The sequence below is a fragment of the Podarcis muralis genome, chromosome 17 (genome assembly GCF_964188315.1).
Source record: "Podarcis muralis chromosome 17, rPodMur119.hap1.1, whole genome shotgun sequence".
Taxonomy (NCBI): domain Eukaryota; kingdom Metazoa; phylum Chordata; class Lepidosauria; order Squamata; family Lacertidae; genus Podarcis; species Podarcis muralis.
In genome coordinates, this window is record NC_135671.1 from 11,044,143 (window position 1) to 11,050,002 (window position 5,860).

Here is a 5,860-nt window from a genome sequence, read left to right on the forward strand (position 1 = left end):
AAGTGTGATGCCCTTGATGGCAAAACAGACTAAGACTGTAGCATGGAGATGGGGGAACTGTGGCACTGCGGACGTTGTTGGACTCCAAATCCCATCAAAGCATTTCCAAAAGCGAGGTGATGATGGGAATAGTAGTCCAGGGGAACAGGTATCCGGAGCTAGCTTTCGGATAACAAAGGAAGGGTCAGGCTCTGTAGGATCTGGGGGTGTTCCTAGGAAAGGCAGGTATCCGTCCAATAAAGTCCAGCACTAAAGTGAGCCCTAGCAGGACTGTGTGACAGCTAAAGACCCACCCCTCAATATAATAATAATAATAATTTATTATTTGTACCCTGCCCATCTGGCTGGGTTTCCCCAGCCACTCTGGGCAGCTACCACAAAGACCAAAAATACACTAAGATGTCACACATTAAAAACTTCCCTGGACAGGGTTGCCTTCAGATGTCTTCTGAATGTCAGGTAGTTGTTTATCTCTTTGACATCTGATGGGAGGGTGTTCCACAGGGCGGGTGCCACTACCGAGAAGGCCCTCTGCCTGGTTCCCTGTAGCTTTGCTTCTCGCAATGAGGGAACCACCAGAAGGCCCTCGGCGCTGGATCTCAGCGTCCAGGCAGAACGGTGGGGGTGGAGACGCTCCTTCAGGTATACTGGGCCGAGGCCGTTTAGGGCTTTAAAGGTCAGCACCAACACTTTGAATTGTGCTCGGAAACGTACTGGGAGCCAATGTAGGTCTTTCAAGACTGGTGTTAGGTGGTCTCGGCGGCCACCCCCAGTCACCAGTCTAGCTGCCGCATTCTGGAGTAGTTGTAGTTTCCGGGTCACCTTCAAAGGTAGCCCCACGTAGAGCGCATTGCAGTAGTCCAAGCGGGAGATAACTAGAGCAATGTTTTGGGTAATGTATGTTTGTTGTGGTACCAATGGATGCCCTCTGCTATGTCCAGTGGGGCTTCTAGGGGAGGAGATGACTTTGCATGGTAGGTGCATTGATTCTGACCGCGGAGATGAAAATTCTAAGCCACCACTCCCAGGTTCAGAGTGTGGTCACATCCTCCTTCTCTTCCTCAGAGAGCACAACGGGAAATTCCCCTCTTGCTCTCAGCTTCAAGGGCCCCGAGGAGGCAGGCCATTGGCTTCAGGGTCATCATCACAAGCAGTTGTTGCCAAAGAGGCCTGTGAACAGGGCACCAACAATCATAATCCGTTCAGATACCATCTTATTTGACTTCTTTGTCTGTAGCGGCCCACAGATATGCCTTTATTAAGGCAAGATTTAACGCCTTTCCTTCCAATGTCTTGAATAATAGATTTTCCAATGGTCGGATCTCAGCGGTGTGTGTATGTGATAATAGATCTATAGAATCTTTACAACATATACTATTCTGTTGTTCACTACATTCAGTTTCTCGGATCAGATTTTTGTCTCCTTTATTATTGGAAATCTCAGGTGACTCCTTGGAAACACAGCTAATACATTTATTGCAAGATTCTGATCCGAGTAGGTCCCTTTCTGTTGCCAGATTTCTGATAACAGTATTAGCCTATAAAAGGAAAAATGGATTACTCTATGATTATTGATTTTGCCTAAATAATATTGATTTATACTGATAATTTGATATTTTAAGCGCTATATTGTTCTTATTTTAATGGAATTTAGAAACTTATGGTTTGAGATGTATTTGATTTAAACGTAATTTAATTTATTAATTTTATCTTGTTATACCTGTTTTGCTGTATGATGTGTTGAATATGGGCCTATGGCTGTAATAAACTATCTATCTATCTATCTATCTATCTATCTATCTAATCATAATCCGTAACATTCAGTTAATAACTAATTAGCATTTCACAGATGTAAAAGAGGGGCATGCTTGTAAAAATCCCAGTTTTCATACCATGATCATCGCTGCCTTGCGGGGACCTCCCCACAACTCTGCTCCACTATTAGAGCAGGATTTGTTCCACCTGCTGTTGTCATTTAATGCCAACAGAAAGAGAACGCAGAGGATCTTGTGGGGCAGGGCACTCCAAAGCCTGGGCATAGTACAAAGGCGCCAACTTGCCCACCACATTGGGGAGCGCATCACGTGACACGTTACGTGATGCCACGTGACACATCTGCCCCAGTGGGATGTGCCATGGAGAGAAGGAGGTGGAGCGCAGCGCTGGTTTCCACCACTTGGTCTCCTCCCCACAGCATTCGCCGGGGGGGGTGTTGTGCGGAGAGCGATCTTCATCCTCGTTCATCCCAGCCCCTTACTAGCTCCCTGGTGGGGGCTTGGGCACCAAGAGAACAACTGGTGGTGATGGGTGATGTTGGCCCCCTCAATATTGGGGGGGGGGGCTAGGGCCCCTGATTCAAAATATTGAGGGGGCTGGAGCCCCTAGCACCTCCTATATCAGGCACCGGTGGCACAGCAATAGCGAAAGCTTTAATGCGCATTTTTCGTATAGAAATTCAGGTACAATGGTACCTCAGGTTACAGACGCTTCAGGTTACAGACTCCACTAACCCAGAAATAGGTTAGTGATAAGTATGTTAGTGATAAATAGGTTAGTGATAAGTAATTTCGTTGTCCCCGAGAGGGGGCAATGACAATAAAGATTTATTATTATTATTATTATTATTAAATAGTACCTCCGGTTAAGAACTTTACCTCAGGATGAGAACAGAAATCGTGTGGCGGCGGTGCGGTGGGGGCGTGGTGGCAGCGGGAGGCCCCATTAGCTAAAGTGGTACCTCAGGTTAAGAACAGTTTCAGGTTAAAAACGGACCTCTAGAACAAATTAAGTTCTTAACCCGAGGTTCCACTGTATTAGGACATGCAACAAGGTCTGTCTCCCAAACATTTCAGAGAAGAGTCAGAGGCAGTGTTGAAGCTGCAATCATATATCCAGTTACCTGGGGGTAAACCCCATTGGCAAACATGCAGAACATTGTTCTGTAAATCTAATAACCAGCACTTTGAACTGACTCCAGACATGAACCGGGAACCAATGAAGATGGTAAAGCAGTTGAGTCACAGATTCCCAATAACTGGTCCGAAGCCAGCGATAGTTTCTTTGAAGCTGGAATTCTCCTTCAGTCAACTCCTTCTAAGACACACCCGTCATTTGGACAATTCCAAAGGACTTTCATTTGCTAACCTCACTACCTGCAAAACAAACTCTACTGTTGCACTTTTGGAACTCGCCATTCTCACCTGCAATTGAAGAATGGGTTGCAGTTGATGACCTTTTTTTAGCTTTGCCCACTAAATAACACATTATGTGCCACAGGAGTATTATTTGGAAACACAAACTTCAACGCATTTGGCAACCATTTTCAGAAATGTTCTTTAAGTGAACTTTAATCTTTTGCTTGATCTTGCTCATTTGGCAAAAAAAGGCCCCTGCCCCAGCTCCATCATGCACACACACCTTTTCTTGTGTTTTCTTTTCTTCTTGGGTTCAGTGTTCCTTGCTTCTTTCCCTTAATTATACTCAGTAGGGGGGTTTGTCAACCCTCAGTATGCAGTGGGAGGCTCTGCACACTGAGGAGATAATAGCATTGCTGCTTTTTTCTGATAAAACTGTAGAAATTTATGTTAATCTCCTGTTTGAAATTCAATAAAAATGTTAATAACAAAAATAGTTGGGTTTGCCTTTGCTTTCTTTCCAGCTAGAGCTGTAAAAATATTATTGTGTTCTTGGCATGACCTTCTGTACTGTTCTCAGGGAAACAGTGCTTTATGTTTGATGGTCTTGTGCAAATCTCTTTAAAATGAAGGTTTATTGCTCCCCTTTCACCCCAATAGACCAAAAATATCTACTCATCTTCTTGTCAAACTCTTCTTTCTTTCTTTTTTACTTCCCCTGTCACTGAAACAAAGTTTTATCAACAGAGTTATATGGTGGCCCTTTTAGAATTTGGCACAAATGAGGATTTGCTCTGAGTTGTTCTATCAAAAGCACACACTTTTCACGAGCTCATTTAAAGGAGCAGCCCCCCAGCTGATCACAAGAGAAGGTTATTACCCCAAAATGAAAAGCTGCCACCAACATGAGCAGGGATGGGGAGCTTGCGGCTATGTAGATGTTGTTCAACTACAACAGGAATGGGGAACTTCAGGCATGGGGAACTTCAAGTTAATAAAGACTCCAGGCGTAAATGTGTGTACAATAACTATCTTCCTTAAAGACAATAGCCTCCGCTGTGCCTCGATTTTCCCTATGGAAACACAACACTGGGTGAGCGCCTGGGCCCTCCTGGAAATTTGGTCACCACTTGGCAGAGATTGGGGTGTGTGCAACCTTTGTTACATTATATGCACTGTTCCCATCACAAGCAAGTGACCTCCTGCAATTTTGTCAGGTTGGAAAAAGTCTTCCCATCCCTATTGGCCAGGACTGCTGGAGATGATGGGCGGGAGGTGGACATAATCTCCCCCACCCCTCCACTAGAGGATGGACAGGAGAGCAAGGTGGGGCTGCACTTATTACAAACAGCAGATCAGATCCTCTCAAACATTCTGTTCTCTTTTTACGCAGAAAAGGGAATGACAAGGACAGAAACGGAACCACAACTAAATTTTGGACTTTTCTGTCCCTGTGGCGATTAGCAGGACTCGGCGTCAGGGGAATGTTTCGACAGACTCTCCGAACCGTTGGCCTAACCCCAAATTCGGCTTGACAGCACTGACTGCTCATAATCTTGTAGCAGTTAACAGCTGGCCTCCTGGTGGCAGAGCTCTCTCAACAGATCTCACACACGCCGTCTACATGGGCCTGACATCCAGAGTCTGCCCGTTTGCTGAGTATGGAATTGGACGTGACAGGAGATAACACAGACGTCTGTATGTGTGCTCGGCTCACGTGAGATTATGGCGGAACCTCTGGTTTTAGGCAAAGCTGCTTGGTAGAAGAAAATAAACGAAAAAAGCTAATGTTCGGCTGAATAGAGATGGGAAGAGACACAGAACATCGCAGAACAGCCTCTACATCCTAGGACAACCTTTCTAGAAGGATCTCATCATATGTAAAGCGCATAGATGAATGAGGTATAATGTTTATATAATAATAATAATAATAATAATAATAATAATAATAATAATAATAGTACCCCACCCATATGGGTATAGTTTTGTGCCACACTAAAATTTGGCATCACTTTGGGGGGGGGGAATCCAAAATTTCGGGGTCACATGTTAATAGCGCTGGGGGGGGGGGTTTGTAGGCTGGAAACATCTGGAGGCATTGGCTACCCCTGACACAGAGGAACAAAACAGAAAGCTCTCTCCCCCCCCCCCCCACTGCTGCAGCTGTCGGTACCACTGCTGAAGAGGCTGGCAAACCACCGCTGCCTTGGGCAAGAGCCATGCCAGAAAGAGAAATCTGCCCTGTCCCCAGCCACCCCAAGCTCCTCTTTGCACTCGCCACCCTTTTTCTCTGAGACTTGCCAGCCACGCTCGCAACTGCTGCTTTCCTCAGGGCAGTCAGCATATACAGGTCTTTGTACCTCATGCAGAGGCCCTGCATTATATATGATAATTCTCCATATACGGTACCTGGCAACGATGCTTTCTTTTCCTTTCATACTTGTGTAGGAGGGGCGAAGCTTGTTTTGGAGGAGGGAGAGCACCTGTAGATACTGCCTCTCCCTTGTTATAAGAATTTGAAGGTCTTATATACATATAATAAAAAGGTAAAGGTACCCCTGCCCGTACAGGCCAGTCTTGACAGACTCTGGGGTTGTGCGCCCATCTCACTCTAGAGGCCGGGGGCCAGCGCTGTCCGGAGACACTTCCGGGTCACGTGGCCAGCGTGACAAGCTGCATCTGGTGAGCCAGCGCAGCACACGGAAACGCCGTTTACCTTCCCGCCA